The sequence below is a fragment of the Orcinus orca genome, chromosome 13 (genome assembly GCF_937001465.1).
Source record: "Orcinus orca chromosome 13, mOrcOrc1.1, whole genome shotgun sequence".
In the NCBI taxonomy this organism is placed as follows: Eukaryota; Metazoa; Chordata; class Mammalia; order Artiodactyla; family Delphinidae; genus Orcinus; species Orcinus orca.
The window spans coordinates 34,089,962-34,113,189 of NC_064571.1; the positions used below are offsets into that span (position 1 = coordinate 34,089,962).

At 38.5% G+C, this 23,228-nt stretch overlaps 1 protein-coding gene across 1 annotated transcript in view; it reads left to right on the plus strand.

The window, feature by feature from the left end:
* The window catches only part of PPP3R1 (protein phosphatase 3 regulatory subunit B, alpha), a 59,697-nt gene that overhangs the window by 1,250 nt on the left and 35,219 nt on the right, over positions 1 to 23,228 (plus strand). The window lies entirely within an intron of this gene.

Here is a 23,228-nt window from a genome sequence, read left to right on the forward strand (position 1 = left end):
AAATTTGTCTTTCCTTAGCCTCACATTAATCCCTAGGTAGAATTCACTGCTGTAGTGTTTCCGACCGACGCTAGGGGTGTGTCTCCCGCCTCTGTCACTGTAGCCAAGAAATCAACGACGCCCTTTTAGCCTGTTACCCTACCGGTTTTCTCGCTCCGGCTAGCCGGTGCAGTTTCCTCTTTGTAATCAAGAATTGCATGCATAGTAGAAAAAGTTTGCAGTGCTTTTTCATCTATATCAGATATCCGAACAGGTGATTTGATCGTTAGGCTTTTTCTACAAGTCTTTAAACAGTTGTCCGAAGATTTTTCGACGGATTGCTTGGCGTAATGTCTTGCACCTTGTAATTGCATTTATTTCACCTTGTATGTAGATATTAAGCATTTCAAAATAGAGCGGTGGGTGAGTGAAGAGAGAAATTCTGTGGACTGCAACTTGGGATCAATTTGTGTGATTGGGGGGGAAGAAAGTGACATTAGTCAAGTAAGTCAGCTTTTATTTAAAACAGGACAAATGATTAAGCGCACCTATTAGTGTCCTTAAAATTCAGATTAGGAGCAGACTTAATAAATGATTAGTGGTTTTGATATGTATAGGAAGTTTTACCCTGCCAACTTCGGAGGCAGCTCAGAGACGATTTTGGCCTTCTGAGTCAAAACTTAGGCTTTTCGAGACTCACAGAAAACAAGTTAGAGCGGAGCCATTCATAATGCAGCCTTTTTTTTTTTTTTTTTGCATAATCTTTTGGAGTTATGAATTGAACTTTAGTGCTTTAATACAACTTCTCTATACATGTATTTTACCTGAAGGTCCAGATCTTGAAGATCTTTGTCCAGTGTTTTTACCTTTATTTATAAATGATACGTTTTGAGGAACAGTGACCTAGTCTTGTTGTTTATGCAGTGTATAGCAGAATGATCTGCTTTCCAAATAGTTTTTTTTCCTTGAACAACACGCTGAATTTTGAAAATTCTCTTTTAGGTCTTAAGTTTATCTTCCTGATACTCAGTGTTTCCTTATTTTTCAAAAATATTTTAAAATCACCGTATGAGATTTTTTTCTTCCAGGTCATTATTTCTCTCTTCTTTACAGTTTCCTTTTTAGTATTTATTTTCTGATTCACTCTTGGCTTTTTTTCCTGCCGTCCTCTCAATAACATTTCAGGACATAATTTGTTGTGACAGTGGCCCCTCAACTTTTAGGATTATGTTGGTCTGCTGAATATAGCACTGGTTCGAAAGTGTCAGGACTGTAGCTCAGCTCTGCCATATGGAATATTGATTAATTCAAATAAATTGGACTTTGGAGTGATCTGGTTCATTTATCTTGTTAATTGGGCATACAGTTCTGAAAACTTTCATTCCCTTTGGAAAATCTTTATAACTTTTACTGAGTGTTATGGACATACATTTTTGTCAACAGATTTTAATTTATGAATATCTGATTAATTCAAGTAAGGGGAAAGTAAAAAGGCTTAGAGATTGAATTGAGCCTATCAAGAATCTTTTTTGACAGGTATTAATTTTACTTGCTACCTTACAAGTAGCCTACTTCTTTTTTTCTTGTTATATCCCTTCATCTCTATTTGGGTCATATTAAACTGTTGAGCAGATGGGCTGAAAATTATGCATATGCATATAAAAATGTGAGTACTGAGCTCCAAAGAATTTTTCTTGAACCATTACTGGTCAGTTGTCTATGATTAAATAAATGGATGTTTATTTATTGAAATAAATATATCATCACAATATTTTCTCTAGGTAGGTATGTATAGTTTTAGATAGAGTACTTAAGTGTTACACACAGAGGTAAAATAAGAATAAAATAATCAAGTAGAATGTTTAGATCGGTGTGATTGAAAACAGTCTCTCAGTAATTTTTGAAGGAGTAAATTTTGTAGGGGCATTTTTAGAAACAGTTAACTTTTTATGTATCAGATGTAGTTTTTACTATGTCATTAGTGTAACTCAGAAATATGACCAGGTGTTTTGGTATCTTTTTTCGTTGGAATAGGTAATACAAATTTTGTTTTGGATGCATGTATGAACATAGTGCATAAATAATTAGATATTCTTTTAAGTTTTGTTTCTTAGGCCAACCTTACATATCATAAGTGACCTTTTTTATGTTTTTGTGTTTTTAAACTTTGTATTCCAATTATCTCCACCATCTGTAAATAGAACCTGAAACACATTTATTGCTGTCTACAATAACTGCACTTGGAGTTGTACACAGCATATTTTAGTTTGAATTCTCTGACCAAGAAAGGCTACTTCAGAAAAAAGCAAGCAACCTGTCTTATGGCCAGCAGAATTAAAATTCAGATCAATCATAAAGAGAAAATTTCTCCATTTACTATGTCCCGTAGTGGTTAAGAAAATAAAAGCGTTCAGAGTACAAGGCAAAGAAGCTGACTAAGGGTCAGTCAGCAATGAGAGAGGGACAGACAAGTGTGCGAGGATCAGGCATCTGTCATAGGTTGTAAGGCAAGCAAAAGTACAAGGCAGTGTAAGAAGTCAGCTTGGGCCAGGAGGATTAAGCGAGTCAGACAGACCGTGGGCCCAGAGTCGGGGCAGTCTGCAGGGATTCGTTCAGATGAACAAATACTTGTAGGTTTCGTCTGCATTTCACTGGTTACTCTGCCAGGTTGTGGAGGATATCAAAATGATTAAGGCAGATTTCCTGCCTTCATTTAAGTAGAGAACATGAGACAACTGCCAATAGGTGTGAAAGAAAGTTAGCATGTTACCATATGAATAATATACACAGAGCTGGACAGAAATTGAGGAAAGAGCAAAATCAGTTTCTTTGGGGATTAGGGGAAGTTTTATGAAGGAGGTGACAATTGAGCTGGGTCTAAAAAGATTAGCATTGCAGTAGGCAGAGTTGGAGGTAGCTAGGAAAAGACTCTAAATCCTGGAGCTAGGAAGAGAGAACATAGATTTGGAGCACTGACACTCAGAATGTGATTCCTGGACAGCATCAGCATCATCTGGGAACCTGTTACGTCCCACCCTGAACCAGCTGAATCTATAACTCCGGGGCTGGGGCCAAGCAGTCTAGATTTATATGCCTCTGGGTAGCTCTGATCTGTGCTAAATTTTGAGAGCCACTGTTTATAGAGAATAGCATGGAATGTATTTATTTAAATTTTAGTTGAGTGTCTGTTAATATACCTAGCATTGACTATACAAACAGAAGACATAATTATAGTTTCCAAGGAACTTAATCAACTAGGTGAACAAGACAATTATTATGCAGTGTGATATGTGCTATTAACAAACTAAACATGGGGTGCTGTAAGAGCACATGGCAGGGGAGAGGTGTAATCCAAACTGAGGTGGGGATTGGATGGAGAGATGAATGAATGTCACTCAAAGAAAGCTTCATGGAAGAGATGGTGCCTGAGCTGAGGCTTAAAAGGATGAATATTTAGCCAGTGGGAAAGACACTCTAGGTAGAAAGCTTTATGTTTAAAGCCCCTGAGGCATGAATATATAAGCCAGTTCAGCAGGGCTGGAGGGTAGGGGGGTAGGGTGGAATGGAGAGACAGGGTGGTCAGGTAGATTGATGCAGGATCCTAGAAGGGTTTGCATATCACATGAGGGAATTAATATTTTTTTCCTTAAAGCCTGTGGGAAGTTATTGTTTTTAAGCAGGAGAATGACATCGTCTCATTTACTGTTTTAGAGGGATCAATCTTATGGTCATGTGGATAAAATAGGATAGCTGAATGTAGACATGGGGACCAATTAAAAAATTATTACTGTAAAGTGAGATATTAAGGACCTGAAAGAACGTAATAACAGTGCAGATGGAGAGGAGGGACCAGGTATGAGACACATTTAGGAAGCAGAAGATAGGACTTGGTGACTTGGATTATGGGGAAGGAAGGGGTGAATCTTGCTGTGGCTTCTGGCTTGGGTGACTGGATAGATAATACTGCCATCCACTCAGCAGATATTTATCAAGAGCCTATGTACTTGGGTAAGATTTGATTCGAGGGATACCCTAGAATGCTCTTCCGCCCTCAAGAAACATCCAGCTTTCTAGGTTGACTGTTGTTTCATCTCTAGTCTTCTCTCATCATTTGGTAATTACTGCTTAGAATGCTATGTTGCACGAGTTTAAGTTCAATAAGATAGAGTGTTGTGAAATATTAACAGTGCCTGCTGCATAGATACCATGGTCTAGGAGCTAGCAGAAGGAACCTGACGGCCTGGAGGTAGGAAGGGGCAGCATGTTTGAGCAGTGATTCTCAGAATGTGGGAACCTGACAGCCTGGAGGTAGGAAGGGGCAGCATGTTTGAGCAGTGATTCTCAGAATGTGGGAACCTGACGGCCTGGAGGTAGGAAGGGGCAGCATGTTTGAGCAGTGATTCTCAGAATGTGGGAACCTGACGGCCTGGAGGTAGGAAGGGGCAGCATGTTTGAGCAGTGATTCTCAGAATGTGGGAACCTGACGGCCTGGAGGTAGGAAGGGGCAGCATGTTTGAGCAGTGATTCTCAGAATATGGGAACCTGACAGCCTGGAGGTAGGAAGGGGCAGCATGTTTGAGCAGTGATTCTCAGAATATGGGAACCTGACGGCCTGGAGGTAGGAAGGGGCAGCATGTTTGAGCAGTGATTCTCAGAATGTGGGAACCTGACGGCCTGGAGGTAGGAAGGGGCAGCATGTTTGAGCAGTGATTCTCAGAATGTGGGTCCTGAACGGGCAGCATCAGCATCATCTGGAACCTTGTTAGAAATGCACATTCTCTGTCTAGGAGATACAGGAGAAGTAGATTTGGAGGAGTGGTGATGATTTCTGCCTTGGACATGGTGAATTTAAAGTAGTCATGGGGGGACTTCCCTGGTTGCGCAGTGATTGGGAGTCCACCTGCCAATGCGGGGGACAAGGGTTCAGGCCCTGGTCCGGGAGGGCCCCACGTGCGGTGGAGCGGCTAGGCCCGTGCGGCATGACTGCTGAGGCCCGCGCGCCTGGGGCCCGTGCTCCGCAGCAGGAGAGGCCGCGGTGGTGGGAGGCCCGTGCACCGCGGCGAGGAGTGGCCCCCGCTTGTCCAGCTGGAGAAAGCCCGCGTGCACCAATGGAGACCCAACACAGCCGAAAATAAAAATTAAAAAATTTATATAAAATAAATAAATAAAGTAGTCATGGGTCACCTAGGTGGATATGACCAACAGGTAATTGGCTATATCTGGATCTGGAAGAGAAATCTGGGCTTATATTAAAGATTTGAGTGTTGTGTGTATTTGTTCTAGGTAGTAATTGAAGCCATGAAGCTGAATGAAATCCCATAGAGAAAGAATATAAAACGATAAGAGAAGAGGACAAACCCTAAAGAACACTGCATTTAAGAGGCAGGTAGGAGATGAGGAACCTGTCAGTGTTGTCTGAGAATAAATAGGTAGTTGGAAAATTAGCAGAGTGATGTCATATTTGAAGGAGTCAGCAGTGTCTAGATTTTGCAGAGATCAGGAAAGAGAAGAACTTAAAAGTGTCTTTTGGGGACTTCCCTGGTGGCGCAGTGGTTAAGAATCCGCCTGCCAATGCAGGGGACATGGATTCGAGCCCTGGTCCAGGAAGATCCCACATGCTGCAGAGCAACTAAGCCCGTGCGCCACAACTACAGAGCCCGCGCATCTAGAGCCCGTGCTCTGCAACAAGAGAAGACACGGCAACGAGAAGCCCACGCACCGCAACAAAGAGTAGCTCCCACTCTCTGCAACTAGAGAAAGCCCACGCGCAGCAACAAAGACCCAATGCCACCAAATAAATAAATAAATAAATAGTGACTGTACCAATTTACATTCCCGCTAACAGTGTACTAGGGTTCCCTTTTTTTAAAAAAAAAAAAAAGTGTCTTTTGGAGGGATCAGAAGAGTTCTGGTGACTTTGGCAATAGTACAGAAAAACACCATTTTGTACTGGTAGCAAGGAAAGCCAGGATGCTGTGAGTTGAGTAATAAATGGGTGGCCAGAGATTGAGTATAGACTGTTCTTTAATGCTTTGACTTATGGAGAGATGATGAAATTTAGAAAATTTAGGTTTGAGGAAGAATTTATTTTGGGGGTTAAGGGAACAAGCCAGGAAGGAGGGAGCAGTTGAAGACTCAAAGAGAAAAGATGGAATTCTTAATAGTTTGAGGGCCCCAGGGAGGTAGGAGGGTATATGAGTCTCCTTAGACAAGAAGAGAGATTCTTCTCATCCATTAACATGGGAGAGAAGGAGATAAAAATGAAAACTATTATAGAGGTTATAATCTTTGAGACAGCAACTTCAATTAAGCCCTAGGTAATGAAAATAAAATTGCAAAGAAATGTAAACTGAGAATGCAGAGGCCTTGTCTTTGTCTTTTCATTGTTATATTCCAAATACTTGATATATGATAGATAATTAAGTAGCGTTTGAAGAAGGAACATGTGGACAAAATAAGTAGAATAAAGGAGTAAGTGCTGATGAGACAGTGGAGGCAGTGAGCGTCAGTTTTGAGACATTTATGGAAAAATGGACAAAGAAAAGTTAACTCTAGTGGTTTACAGTTGAGGTAATTCTTTGCAGGATAGATGTCAGTATTTTTATTTTTATTTTTTGGCTGCGTTGGGTCTTCGTTGCTGCGTACGGGCTTTCTCTAGTTGTGGTGAGTGGGGGCTACTCTTCATTGCGGTGCACGGGCTTCTCATTGCGGTGGCTTCTCTTGTTGCAGAGCATGGGCTCTAGGCACATGGGCTTCAGTAGCTGTGGCACACAAGCTCAGTAGTTGTGGCTTGCGGGCTCTAGAGCGCAGGCTCAGTAGTTGTGGCACACGGGCTTTGTTGCTCCGTGGCATGTGGGATCTTCCCGGACCAGGGCTCGAACCCGTGTCCCCTGCATTGGCAGGCAGATTCTTAACCACTGAGCCACCAGGAAAGTCCCAATGTCAGTATTCTTTAGAGTTAGAAGAGAAGCAGGGAGAGGGATCTGTGAGGAAGAGGATGATTAGTGGAATGAGCCCTAGAAGTGGTAGAAAGAAGATGGGTAAAAGGAAAGGAGGGACATCAAAAAAGAGGGAAAAAAACAAGGTGAGGAGAGTAGGCCATGACGACAGGTATGTTTTAATAATGGAGTTCAAACTAGGTGACCTAAAATCACCTCAGCAACTGGGGATAGTTTGAGGCAAGATCATCTGCTGAAGTTGAGAATGAGACTGAGGTGAATGAGGTGAGGTTGAGGGTGAGGAGTATGGAAAACAAACGATTACAGTATAGATTTTGAAAGATTTGATAGGCAGTTAACAGGGTATTAAGTAAACCTTATTAAATAGTAGGTGGACCCAGGACTTAGGAAATTAATCTAGGAAACAGGAATTTTAACAAGAAAATACTTAATACTTTGTCAGTCTTTGCGTTAGTAATTTCTGATCAAATTACAGTTCTAAAAGGAACTGTTTTCTGAGTTCAGGTTTTATGGTAAGGGGAACATCTAGTTGAAGGTTAATACTCTTAAAACTTTTTTAAAGTTCTAAGCACACAATACATTTGCTTAAAAAATAATACCACACTGAAAGGTATACAGTGGAAAGTCTTTCCTGGCCATCCATTCTCCTTGTGTTGATCATTGTTAGGTTTCTTGTATATTCTTCCAAGAAGTTTATTTTGGTGTGTTCCCCCATCCTTTTTTTTTAAGCTATGCCAGTGTATGGATTTATTAATCTTTTATAATTTAGCTTTTATTAAATAAGATTAAAAAGGTCAGACTTAAAGAGATTTTTAATGATGTCATGCTCTAGTTTACAGATTACAGGCAGTTTTATTCCAAGGTAAGCATTGAGTCAAAAACAACTCAGCATAATTTTTTAAATTAGTTAGCAATTTCATAATGGTTGAGGTTGGTACTTCAGCTAGGGTCTGAACTATGTCAATATTCTTATGAAATTACTCTAGGGAAAATACTATTTTACTAGAACATTTTTTGTACTTACTTTTCCACTTAGCACCTTATTAACAACATGGATAACAATTTTTTAAATTAAAAAGAGAAAATGATCTCTGAAGTGTAGTGGAGAAAGCATCTATTTTATTTCAAGCTTGCCAGATTAAAATTTCTTCCTCACTTTTGCCCTTCCAAATAAACTTTTTATTCAACAGTCCATATTCACTTTCTCCCTTTCCTGATTTTTCCTTGGACTCCCATATCCACTTTGTGGTCATGGGTTGACAGTAATTATAGCTAATGTATAGATCTGGTGCAGGAATGAAATTTTGAAATGAAATGTGACTAATTAATGTTTCTGGGTTTGTCTTTGGTTTTTATAGTCTTGTACTATAAAAATATTTAAAACATTTGAAGATTTCTATAGGAAATCCTTTAAAGTTTAGTACAGGTAATTCAGCAAGTCATAGGTTCTTATAGGTTACTTTCTCAGAGTTTTGTTTTGTTAGTTAAAGCCCTTTCTTACCAGTATCATCAGGAGGGCCACGTGGTAGCCCCATTGCTATCCCAGAAAACATTTCTGTAAATGAGATAGCACTTTGACTTGTGTTCTGGGAGCATTATTAAATTCAACTGTGCTCTAGCCAGGTCTCTCTTGACTTTTGTGAACAATACAGAGAATTCATTTTTACTTGTATGTTAGAATTAGGTATGCAGGACTTCCCTGGTGATGCAGTGGTTAAGAATCCGCCTGCCAATGCAGGGGACGCAGGTTCAAGCCCTGGTCCAGGAAGATCCCACATGCCACGGAGCAACTAAGCCCATGCGCCACAACTACTGAGCCTGTGCTCTAGAGCCCACGAGCCACAACTACTGAGGCTGCATGCCACAACTACTGAAGCCCGTGCACCTAGAACCCGCGCACCGCAACGAAGAGTAGCCCCCACTCGCCGTAGCTAGCGAAAGCCCGCATGCAACAGCGAAGGCCCAATGCAGCCAAACATGTATACATACATACACACATACATACATACATTTATTAATTAAAAAAAAAGAATTAGGTATGCAGTTTAAAACCTAGGGATGAGAGTGTGAAGCACAGCCACCTACAAAAAGAGTCAAACCTTTACCATTGGCATTGTTAGAGCTGTCTGTTAGCACTTTTATTTATTTATACTTTATCTAGTTTCAGGGATGGTTTTCTTTCATATGCTCCTGAGTGCAGTGCCACAAGCAACCTCCTATTATAGGCATGCAGTAAGCTGGCATCCAGCTTATTGCATGCCAGATTGTAAGGCAGTCTTTAATTATTTGCTTATAAGGTAATCTTTAATAAAAATTAGAATGTCAGGAAAAACAAGTGCTAATAGGTAAATAAGGGAAATCTGTGATTTTATGTGTGCTCACGTTGCAACTGTTTTCCTAATAAATAGAATTTCATGAATTATAAACTAGCTTATAGTAATCTTTCTCAAATAGTGAATTTATGAATGAACAGGTATACTTCAGCTCTGCCTTCCTGTCTAGCTGTCATTCTTTCTTTACCATCATACTTTTGACTCATCTGTATTTGCTTATTTTCTGTTTTTCAGTCTTCTACAGTCTAGATCTGTGATGTCCAGTTCAGTAGCTGCTAGCTACATGTGGCTATTTAAACTTTAATTAAAATGAAATGAAATTGTGAATTCAGTTCTTCACAATATCTGCGTTTCAAGTGCTCAGTAGCTGCTTATGGCTAGTAGTTACTGCATTAGCGCAGATATAGAAGATTTCCAGCATTGCATGAATGTCTGTTAGATAGCACTGGTCTAGAATGATAACGCATCTGCATTTCACTGAAACTTACTATGTTGGCAGTACTCTTCTAATTATCAGCATGAGGTTGGGAGTTGGGAAGATTTGACTTTAGATTCTGGTTCTGCCATTTTCTAGCTAAGTGACCTTGAACAAATGCTATAAACTCTAGACCTTGTTTAGTACATGTGTAAAATGGGAATCACAGCACCTGAGATAGTGGTGACAATAGAGAGTGTCTGGAAATCACTCATTAAATGTATTCGGTTCTTCATTCTTCTTACTTGACTTCTTTGTTATGTTGGGCCTTGTGGGGAACTCTTTCAAATTCTCTCCTCTTCTGGCTTTTGTAATGTTTTCTGCTAGTGGCTCCTCTACCTCTCTGACCATTTTTGATCTTTGTTGCTTGCCTCTCATCTGGCTTTGGTCCAGGGCCCTCTTAAATATGATTGTATCACTTTCCCATTTAAAATCTCATACATTGTAGAGACTAAATCCTTAGCATAGCCTGTAGACTTCATTCGTTCTACTTGCTGTTTACTTCAGCTTCTTCCACCATGTTCTGCTTTCTCTATACTATAGCCACTTAAACCTTACGTTTATTCAGTATTTTATGCTATGTTTGTTTTTCCATCTGTTTATTCTACTCTCAGAGCCTTTTGCATGGACTATGTTTGGAATGCCTCAAAAGTGCCTCAAGTGACTGAGCCTCCCACCCCCATGCCAGGTCAGGCCATGTTCCTGTGTTATACTCTTTTAGTACCTTTTATGTCTTTGTAGCACATGATTAATTAGCTCTATGGGTGTTTGGCTGTTTTCTGTCTCCCCATGATATAATGTGAGTTCTGTGGGAGTGGGCATCATGGCTGTCTTCTTCCCTCTTATACCCCCCTAACTGCCAGTGTAGGCTCGTATATATTATATAAATATTTATTGAATGAGTGAACTGAGTAAATGCATGAATTCTTTGTTTATTCTCAAAGTTTCATCATCTCCTGTGTACTGATGATTCATAGTTTCAGCCCACATCATTCTCTTCTTCTCTAGTCCAGAGTTCTAACTGCTTACTTGATATTTATCTAAATAAGGATGTCCGTAAGACGCCTCAAACTCAGCATAACAAAAACCACATGCATTATATTATCTTCATATTCATGCTTCATTATTCCCTAATTTTTCTTAATGGAAACAGTATCTGTCCATTCACTCCTATCTGGAAACCTGGTGTATATGTTTTACTCCCCTTCACTAGTACCTAAAGCAATCATCAGTTACAGTCTGTACTAAAAGTATGACACAGAACACCTCCTGACCTGGTTTGGAGGTGGGAGGCTTAGTCACTCACTCGAGGGGCTTTTGAGGCATTCCAGTCTGGCTCACATACTGTCCATAAAGAGGAAAATGTACTTAACAACGTTCCCAGCCTATCAATGCTTGCTGCCGTAAGCAGTGGCAGCTGAATCTAAAGTACACCAACACAGGTGACAGCAGCAAGCTACTGAAGGACAGAGTTCTGTGTACTCTGTCCATATACCACATTCTTCCGCTTGACTGATTTTGGCCATTTATCTGTGTTGAAAGAATTTATTGCACATTTCCCCCAGATGTTTGTGCATTTTTTCTTTGTTTCTGTAACTTAGCTTCAAATACCCTTTACACTTTTTTCTATTAAATTTGATCCTCAAACAACGTGGGTTTGAACTACGTGTGTCTACTTACTTAACACTTGAATTGTTTTCAATAACTACAGTACTGCGAGCGTGGGGGTTGGTTGAACCTGCAAATGTGAACCGTGGATACCGAGGGCCGACTATGGGGCTGGAGCATCTGCGGACTTTGGTGTCTGTGGCAGGTCCTGGAAGCAATCCCTGTGAATACTGAGGGACAGCTGTACTTTGTTTGAGCTGTGCCTTTAGAAAGTGCCAGGCTTATTAGTTACTTAGCACATCTTTAACTATGTTAATATGCTTATTAGGATTCTTGTTGGTTTTGTTAATACTCTGGTTACAGAGTTGCACAGGTTTTGAGTGTCTTGCTTCCAACTCTTCCTTAAGCCATGTTATTTTTAATGTGCGACTGTTTGTTTTAATGTGTAGTTTTAAGAACATGGAGATTTTTCAGGAACATAAGTATCATGTTATGGTAAGTGTGTCCTGTCATTTAGATCCCCAAATATCTCTTGAGTCAAATTCTTCTTTATCCCCGCTGCCACTGGCATCATTGCAGTTTCATTTATTTCTCACCTGGACTATTTCTATAGCCTACTTGAGGCTTTGCTCTTTTTACCTCCCAAGTTCTTCTTCATTCTGTCTTCCATACTGCCACTAGGTTTTCTTCTGAAAAGGAAATCTAGTGTCACTACCTTATTTAAAAGTCAGTGACATATCTTCAGAATTAAACATTTAAACTCCTTTTCATGGCACTCATGTTCTGATCCTTATTTCTAGCCAGGCTTATGCTGTAACCAAGTCAAACTACTTGGTTCTCAAGTGCCTCATCATTTTTTACTTATTGGTGCCGTTGTATGTACTTTTTTTTCCATCTGAATGTCCTTCCGCTTGCTTTCTCTGTCTGGCAAACATCAAGATCCTGTCCCAGTTGCATTTCCCAGCTCCTCCAGGCAATCAGTGGCCATTTGTAAGTAACTGTCATTATAGTACACCCCATATTTCATTGTGTGTCATTGCCTCCTCTGCCAAGCCATGGGCAGAGCATGCATTTTTATTCATCTTGGTAAAGCCAGTTCCCTGTGTAGTATCTCTCATGGAATGTAAATGCGAATGCAGGATGGGTAGGTAGGCACTTGTCCTGGTGGCTTGGGAAGCTGAGGTGCAACTGAATTAGTTATATCTGTCGTCTAGGGATAGCGATGTCTTTGAAAGTCCTGTGAATAAACACTTAGAAAGCACAAGTGTGTGAGGCACAACGGGAAAGCTACCAAAAAGGAAATTGCTGTTGATTCTAAAAGTTATAGGACTCTTTTATGCTTTAAGATTCTTTTTACATATCTGAGTAAAGTGTCAGTTATATGTGAGTGTTACTTTCATTTGTTAAATGGTAAGCAAACTTTTTCATAAATAACACTCAAAATTTATAAAGAACGTTTAATTTTGTTTACTTAAACTGATTTATCTTAACATTTTCTAGATGTATTCTAGAACAGCTGGTAAAGGGGGGCTGAGACTCTAAATCTTTGATTTCTTAATTTAGCAAACATACTACATATGTCAAACATAGTGTTAGGTGCAGAGATGTCAGGAAAAAATAAATAGCCCCAGAGACTTCACAGCATAGATTGAGTCAGGCATGTAGAGGGAAAATTTTTAATACACTGTAAGTGCTTCAGTAGAGCTATTAGAAGGTGCTAGATTTCTTCTGGTCACTCTGCTTGCCCAGTTTAAACTTAACATATAGCAGCTCTTTGGACATTTTATTATTCATTTTAGTCACATTACTCATCTCATAGAGTTGTATAATGTCAAGCAGTTATTTAAGTGCTGAAAGAATACTGCCATCATTTTGTTGTTGATTATGGTGCTTTTTTTTGAAGTGTAGTTGATTTACAGTGTTGTGCCACTCTCTGCTGCACAACAAAGTGACTCAGTTATACTACTCGTATAGACATACTATTTTTATATTCTTTTCCATTATGGTTTATTGATTATATTGCTTTTAATGCATTGTATTTGATACTGTGAGACATACTATGATGTGGTAGAACACACATGGGATATAGAATTGGAAGACCTATACTGGAGGATTTTATATATATATATATATCTCTGTAAAATAGCCACAGACTGCCTGATTTAGAGTTCTGGTGGGTATTGGGTAAGTTAGTACCTAAGATGTTTGATAAAGTGCAAAATACTGTTTACATTTTTAAAAATCAAACTACTGAAAACTAGTATGTAGTGTTCTAGGCAGATCTAGCTTTCATAATCACTTCATTCTAATTTCTGTATAGCTCTGTCCATCCAGTAATGTGCTTATTGACAAAGTAGAAAATGTATCAGAATGTTTTGGATTACAAGTAACAGTATCCTCCCATCTAAAAGTGGCCTAAATAATAAGGAATGTATTATTTCACAGAATAAGAAGCCCAGAGCCAGACAGTTACAGGGTAGTTTAGCAGTTCATCAGTTTCATCAGAGACATAAGTCCAGTGTACTTTACAGCTCTGCGTGTCAGGAGAGGGCTGTCATAATTTGACACTACCATCTGGCTGAGGAAGAGCAGGGGACACTTCCTCAAGTTCTCTTTATTAGAAAGGAAAAACTTTCTTGCAAGTCTCATAGCAAGTTCTTTCTTAGGTCTCGTTGTGTTTTTCATGTTTCTTGCATACCACAAAAAAGACCAAATTCCTTGTTCAGGCAGCTGAGTTTTTATTAGCTGGCTAGCTTACTTTACATCACCAGAGGATAGGCCTTATAGTACTAAAAACAGCCTCATCAATATTTTATTTGGTACTCGGAACAAAAGTCCCAGATTTTTGATGGGAACATTGGCAGTGAGAATTATATCTGGCTTCTGATGTTATACTGTACCTCTTCCCTCACCAATACATAGCTGCCACCCCGTGTTGTCAGCCTCGTTAACACAAATATTTTCTGTACCAAGTTTACCATAACCAAAATTGTAGATCTGATAAGATACTTTTGCCCAGAATATATAACAAATTCTTAAAACTAAACAATAAAAAGACAGCCCAACTAAAAAATGGGTAAAGGATTTGAATAGACATTTCTCCAGAGAAGACAAACAAATGTCCAGTAAACATATGAAAAGATGGGCAACATCATTAGTCATTAGGGAAATACAAATCAAAACCACAGTGAGATACCACTTAACACCCCACTAGCATGGCTGTAATCAAAAAGACCAGGTAACTGTTGAAGATGTGGAGAAATTGGAACCCTCATTAACATTGCTGGTGGGAATGTAAATGGTTGTAGCTGCTTTAGAAAACAGTTCCTCAAAATGTTAAATACGGAGTTGCCATAAGACCTGGTAATTCCATTCCTAAGTATATACTCATAAGACATAAAATGAAAAACACGTACACAAATGTTCCAGAATAGCCCCCAAAATGGGAACAGTTCAGATGTCCATTAACTGATGAATGGATAAATAAAATGTGGTATATCCATATAACGAAGCATTATTTGGCCGTAAAAAGAAATGTATTGATTTTTGCTTCAACATGGATGAATCTTGAAAATATTCTGCTGAGTAAAAGAAACCAGTTACAAGAGAACACATATTGTATGATTCCATTAATATATAATATCCAAAATAGGCAAATATGTAGAAGAGACAGAAAGTTAGATTAGTGATTGTCTATGGCTGGGGTGAAGCTGGGAAATGGGAGTGACTGCCAGTGGATATGGACTTTGTTTTGGGGGAGATGAAAATGCTCTAAATTTAATTGTGGTAATGGCTGCAGAGCTCTGTCAATGTACTAAAAACCACTGAATTGTACACTTTAGATGGTTGAATTGTATGGTATATGAATTATATCTCAATAAAGCTATTATGTAAAAAAAAAACCCTTACAAATCTGTAGTAATCAAAACAAATCAAAATCTGTAGTAATCAAAACCCTTACAAATCTGTAGTAATCAAAATCAAAAACCCTTACAAATCTGTAGTGTTGGCATAAAAACAGACACATAGATCAATGGAACAGAATAGAGAGCCCAGAAATAAACCTATGCATCCATGGTCAATAAATTTATGGCAGAGGAACCAAGAATATAAAATGGGGGAAAGGACAGTCTCTTCAATAAATGGTGTTGGGAAAACTGGACCACTATCTTACACCATACACAAAAATCAACTCAAAATTGTTTAAAGACTTGAACATAAAGCCTGAAACCATAAAATTCCTAGAAGAAAACATAGGCAATAAGCTCCTTGACATCAGTCTTGGCCGTGATTTTTTTGGATATGACACCAAAAGCAAAGGCAACAAAAACAAAAATAAACAAGTGGGACTGCTAAAAAGCTTCTGCACAGCAAAGGGAACCGTCAACAAAATGAAGGAGACCTACCAAATGAGAGAAAATATTTGCAAATTATGTATCCAATAAGGAGTTAATATCTAAAATATATAAAGAACTCATACAACTCAATAGCATAAAAACAGTCTGATTGAAAAATGGGCAGAGAATCTAAATAGACATTTTCCCAAAGAAGACGTACAGATAGCCAACAGGTACATGAAAATGTGTTCAACATCACTAATCATCAGGGAAATGCAAATCAAAACCATAATGAGATATTACCTTACACCTGTTAGAATGACTGTTAGCAAAAAGACAAGAGATACCAAGTGTTGACAAGGATATGGAGAAAAAGGGACCCTTGTGCACTGTTGGTAGGAATGTAAATTGTGACAGCCACTATGGAAAACAGTATGGAGTTTCCTTAATAAATTAAAAATAGAACTACTGTATGATCCAGCAATCCCACTTCCGTGTATTTACTCAAAAGAAATGAAAAAACTAACTCAAAAAGATACATGCATCCCCATCCATTGTAGCATTTACAGTAGTCAAGACATGGAAGCAATCTAAGTGTCCATGGATGGATGGATGAAGAAATTGTGGTATATCTATTTGTATATGCAATGGAATATTAGCCATAAAAAAGAAGGAAGTCTTGCCATTTGCAATATTATGGACAGACCCTGAGGGCATTTTGCTAAAATAAGTCAGAGAAAAACAAATACCTTATCTCACTTATATGTGGAATCTCAGAAACAGAAACAAAACCCCAAAACCAAACTTACCCATAACAGGTAAGAGTTGGTGTTTGCCAGAGGCAAGGGGTGGTGGGTGGGGGAAATGGGTAAAGGTGTCAAAAGGTACAAACTTCCAGGTATAAAATAAACAACTCATGGGGATGTAATGTACAGCATGGCAACTATAGTTAATACTGTGTTGCATATTTAAAAGTTGCTGGGAGAGTAGATCTTAAAAGTTCCCATTATAAGAAAAAAAAAATTATTAACTGTATATGGTGTTGGGTGTTAACTAGACTTATTGTGGTGATCATTTTGCAACATATACAAATATCGAGTCATTGTGTTATACACCTGAAACTAATATAATGTTATATGTCAATTACTTATATCTCAGTTAAAAAAAAATACTTGAGGTGGTAGGCCTGATTTGGCTACCTAACAGATTATTACTTCTAATTTCTCCTGCAAAGTCATTTCTTCTGACTGAACCTTCCTTATTTCTTCTCATTGTTATCATCTGACATCTTTCTGGATACTACAGTTTTTCATTCAGAATTTAAGTACCTGTGTCCTATTGTCCCTCTAGGTTCCACTATCACTTTGTCTTCATGTACACCCTTGCTTTAGCAACATTAACCTCCATAACCCCATATACTTTCTCTCTACTAAAACTATATCCTATGGCCATAGGCAGGGTGGTCTCTTACCATAATCCAGAACTCTTAACAGCTAGGACTTTATTTCCTCTGTTTTGAGATTATTTTCTCAATTATAATTACTGAAAACGCTATGACATTAGAGTTTTCTGTTTTGGGATTGTGTGTGTTTTTAAATTAAAATATAGTACCAAATTAGTATTGTTCTCTGCAAGAAGTTGTTGGACAGTTTGTTTCCATGTGAAGTATTCCATCCCTTTACTCCTCCTCTTCTCAGCTGTCTCCACCTATCTCACACCCTCTCATTGTCATGTTTCTGTGATTGTTACTACTGTGTTAGATATATGAACAACACATTTTTAAATGGCTTTGTGTGAGTTGTCAGCAACAAGCCACTTGAATTTAAGTGTTCTAAGTTGGGATGAAAACAGTTTCACTAACTTCTTCTCTTGTATAATACAGAAAGCGTGTGGCTTTATGATATATTGGTAAGAATACTATGGGAATTATATTAGCTTGAGTTCAAAGTTGATCTCTGCTACTACCAACCGTGTGACCTTGTGCAAACTGTTTAACCTTGACGTCCCATTTACCCAGAAGATTGTTGGGAGGATAAATGAGAAGGTATATAACGTCTCTAACAGAGTACCCAGCACATAATACTTTTTTTTTGTATTCTGTGATGTTAACTTTCCTTTTTCCATCCATGTTTATGTTCACAAAGCTAACTTTTAAAGATTGTTTTCTAGATCCATCAGTTTTTACCTTTAAAAAAATCTATTAGAACTCGACAGAGTAACAACATTTATTGTATTGCATTTTTAGTTTGTTTGTTTGTTTTCATGGAAAGGCATTTTATCAGCAGTGTGTACATGTCAATCCCAATTGCAGGGACCTCCCTGGTGGTACAGTGGTTAAGAATCCGCCTGCAGTTAGGTGCAGGATGTAATTCACATAGAGTCAGAGTGTTAGAGGTTAGCTTTGTGAAGGACAAATCTAGTTACAGATAATATAGACTAGTAACAGTTACAAGATAACTAGGATTGATTAACTCTTTCAGGCCAGTTTATGCTGCTTCCCTAGCCTGTTCACTCTTCCCTTTATTTTCCTTGTTACCAGGAGAGGAAAAACCTCATTTCTATTTTTTGTTGCAACAGGAGCATTCCTTCTTAGATAATGTTAAATGTGTAAGTGGTAACATGTGAAATACTTTTAACAGTTTTTCTCAAAGTTTTGAAACAATATTAGCCAGGATCATAGTGCAATAGGATAGAATGTTATTCCTTGAAAAACTTTGTATGTGTGTAGAGTTAAGAAGCAATTGTACGTTTATGATTTAATAAAATAATTCTAAAGGAAATTAAAAATCTGCCTGCCAATGCAGGGGACATGGGTTTGAGCCCTGGTCCAGGAAGATCCCACATGCCATGGAGCAGCTAAGCCCGTGTGCCACAACTACTGAGCCTGCACTCTAGAGCCTGCGAGCCACAACTACTGAGCCCATGTGCCACAACTACTGAAGCCTGCACACCTAGAGCCCATGCTCCGCAACAAGAGAAGCCACTGCAATGAGAAGCCCGTGCACCGCAATGAAGAGTAGCCCCTTCTCGCCACAACTAGAGAAAACCCATGCACAGCAACGAAGACCCAGTGCAGCCATAAATAAATAAATAATAAATAAATAATAAATAATTTTAAAAGAACCAAAGTTAAAAAAAAAAATCCCAATTGCATGTTTAGTTTGCGCTAAAGTTACTGAAATTTAGATTGGTACATTTAAAGTAGCTGAAGGATTTTAGAACTTCATGTAAATTGTCTTAATTTGAAGAAAAGTAATTTCATTGTTAGAATAAAACCAGATGAAAAGAGCCCTCAATTAAGATCATTTTAGAGATAGTTTTGTAGGGCTAGTGTTGGTAATTACTCTTTGTGTAGCAATCTGCATAACTAAGAGTTGTTACTGAGCAAATTAAGGTTACACCTTGCCTTTTTTTAAAAAAAAATGTATTTATTTATTTATTTATGACTGTGTTGGGTCTTCGTTGCTGCGCACGAGCTTTCTCTAGTTGCAGCGAGCAGCGGCTGCTCTTCGTTGCGGTGCACGGCCTTTTCATGGCAGTGGCTTCTCGTTGCGTAGCGTGCGCTCTAGGCACGTGGACTTCAGTAGTTGTGGTACATGGGCTTAGTTGTTCCGTGGCACGTGGGATCTTCCCGGACCAGGGCTTGAACCCGTGTCCCCTGGAGTTCATTGGCAGGCAGATTCTTAACCACCGTGCCACCAGGGAAGTCCTACACCTTGCTTTTAATAGTATGACTTATATAAAGTCTGAACCTACACCCCAAAATGGGAATAATTGTTATTTGTCTCCTTTATGACTCTTAACTCCCTCTTAAAATTTTTCCTTGTATGCTTTCTAGAACAATATAAGAATATGATCCATAATAGAAACAAAATACTATATATGCTCTATTATAGTCTAAGAAAACATTATGGAATAATATAGATTATGATAAAGCCATGACGGAATATTAAACTATTAAAATAGATCCGTATTCTACTGATTCTCTTTCTGTATTTAATAATTTGCTTTATTCTTAGTGAATTTCTCATATAATTTTTTAAGTGTTAGTATTTTCCTATTTTTTATTTCATTTTCCCTTTTTTAATGGACTCTCCTTTTAGTGGCGAAGGCTATTATCTGTATGCTGATAATTTCCAAAATCGTATCTCTAGTCACGATCTTGCCCCTGAGCCCAGGTTCTGTACTTGCTGGATATATCTACCTGGATGTCCGTAGCCCCTTTACAGTTTCAAAATTGTATGTTTGGGGGACTTGAGAATCTGCTGTGTTTATACTTTGATCATGCCTAGCTTGTTGCATGACACATGGATGGGCATTTCCCCCTCTCCTCACTAATTGTTCTGTTAAAGGGTATAAATAGCAGGCTCTTTACGTGCAGAAAAATACTTCAGAATATTAATAAAGCAATATAAACAGTTATAAATTCATATAGTAAAGCTATATTTATATTCAGACAGCTCAGTAAAAGAATAATCTGGTGTGTTATGAATTAGTCATAGTGTAAAATAAGAGATAAATAAGTTAGACTGCATTAAAATTAAGAACTTTTCTTCATCAAGTGGTACCATTAACCATTCTCCACTAAAAGAATCTTGGGCTCCTTGGAGAAATAGCTATTTCAGGACTGGGGCAGGGAAAGTACAATGTATGCTTGGAACGTCTTGTGCCAGAAGGTTAGGAAGGCCCATAGAATAATGGGAATATATTAAAAGGACACAGGAACCAGCCTGAAGGGGAAGGTTCCCACTGGCCAAATGTGGGACAATTTAAACATCAAATTAGATAATGATAAAAGATTATAACCCATTGAAATAAAATCCATTAAGTCCATACTGAAATACCTAAGTACATATAGATAGGAAGGAAAAAGAAATCTTTCCCTGCAGGAGGAAGCAAAGTAAAAAATGTTGAAGGGGGCTTCCCTGGTGGCGCAGTGGTTGAGAGTCTGCCTGCCGATGCGGTGGACACAAGTCATGAAAGATATAAACAGACTGAAGAATTGTTCCGACTTAAAGTATGCTAAAGAGAGACATGACTATTGAATACAATACATGATCCAATATTTCTTTTTTCTATAAAGAATGCTATTGGGACATACGTATTGTAGAATAACCATAATAAAGTATTAGAACAAATAGAAAATAGATCCATAGTCTACTGGTTTTGTTGCTGTATTGGATTGCTTTCTTTTTCACTGGTGAATTTCTCTTCAAATGCTAATACTCTCAATTTGCAAAATTTAAATATGATCTTTGGATTGGATCAGTAGTTTTCAGAGTGGTCCATGTATACCCGGGAAATCCCCAAGGCTCTTTCAGGGGGTCCATGAGGTCAAAATGTTTTCATTATAACACAAAAATAATATTTGTTTAATCCACTCTGTTTACATTTGCACTGATGGTGCAAAAGCACTGGCTGGTAAAACTGCTGATACCTTAGCATGAATCAGAACAGTGACACTGTACTGTACCAGTAATCATTGGATTCACTGCCATGCAGTTGCAGTTTTAAAAAATACCAGTTTCACAATATCCTTGGTAAAGCAGTAAAAAGTATTAATTTTATCAAATCTAACCACTACATGTATCTTTAATACCCTGTATGACGAAATGATATGTATAAATCATCACTTCTGCGTATGTAATTTATGGTGGTTGTTTTAAGGGAAAACAAGCACTTATGTGATTTTTAAGCTGAAGTAGCTATCTTTTTCATAGAACACCAAAATTGCTTGAAAACAACTGACAAAAATCTGGTCATTCACACTTGAGTATTTGACAGACACGTTCTCAAAAATGAATAGTGAGGCTGTCATTTCAAGGAAAATAACTGACACATGAAATAAAGAAGACCTCAGCAAAGAAATAGAAGATATAAAGAACAACCAAATGGCAATTTAGAACTGAAAAACAATAATTGATACAGTGATGCAGTGTGTAAACTGATGCAGTGTGTAAACTCAACAGACAGAGGAAAGAATCAGTAAACTGGCAGATAGAGGAAAAGAAATTACCCAGTCTGAACAGCAGAAAGAAAACAGACTGATAAAAATAATCTACAGACTTCCCTGGTGGTCCAGTGGTTAAGACTTCACCTTCCAATGCAGGGGGCACGGGTTTGATCCCTGGTTGGGGAACTAAGACCCCATAGGCTGGTACAGCCAAAAAAAAGAAAAAAAAAAAAGTGTACTAAAAAAAAATAATCTACAGAGCCTCAGGGAACTGTGGGACTATAAAAAAGATTTAACACTTGTCTTATTGGATTCCTGAGAGAGGAAGAAAGAGGTCTTCTATCTCAAGAACCAAAAAGAAAGAAAAATCTACCCAAAGGAAGGGAATAAAGAAAAGTGAAATTAAAAACAGAAGAACAGTAAAGGAAATCAATGAAAGAGCTGGTTCTTCAAAAAGATCAATAAATTGACAAACTTTTAGCAAGACTGAGAGAAATTAAAGAAAAAACGAAGTTATCAGTATCAGGAATGAAATAGAAGGTATTGGACTTACCTGGTGTCGCAGTGGTTAAGATTCTGCCTGCCAGTGCAGGTGACATGGGTTTGAGCCCTGGTCCGGGAAGATCCCACATGCCGCAGAGCACTAAACCTGTGCTTCACAACTACTGACCCTGTGCTCTAGAGCCCGCGAGCCCCAACTACTGAAGGCACACAGGGTGTGCCTAGACCCTGTGCTCTGCAACTAGAGAAGCCACCACCATGAGAAGCCCATGCACCGCAGTGAAGAGTAGCCCCTGCTCGCCGCAGCTAGGGAAAGCCTGCGCGCAGCAACGAAGACTCAATGCAGCCAAAAAGTAATAGTAATAAATAAATTTTTAAAAAAGAGAAAGGTATCACCATAGACCCTGCAAATATGAAAAAGATAATAAAGGGAATACTATGAACAACTCTACAAACATAAATTTTAAAAATCTTTTTTTTTTTTTTTTCCCCCGGTACGCGGGCCTCTCACTGTTGTGGCCTCTCCCGTTGCGGAGCACAGGCTCCAGACGCGCAGGCTCAGCGGCCATGGCTCATGGGCTTAGCCGCTCCACTGCATGTGGGATCTTCCCGGACCAGGACACGAACGCATGTCCCCTGCATCGGCAGGCGGACTCTCAACCACTGCACCACCAGGGAAGCCCTACAAACATAAATTTGACAACTTTGATGTATGGACCAGTTTCTTGAAAAATACAGACCACCACATCTCACCCAATATGAATTAGGTAGTTTAGCCCTATTGCCTTGATACCAAAAAAAAAAAAAAAAATCCCAAGAAGAAAACTGTAGGTCAGTATTACTATATCAATGTAGATGCAAAAGTCCTTAACAAAATATAAGCAAATAGAATTTATGGCTCATTGCAGGCAGGGATGGAGCAGGGCTGCTTCACTATTTGAAAATCAACTAATACACCATATTAACATGCTAAAGAAGAAAAATTACATGATCATATCAGTTGATGAAGAAAAAGCATTTGATAAAATTCAGGACCCATTCATAATTTGAAAAAAAAAACATTTAGGAAAAAGATACTTAGGA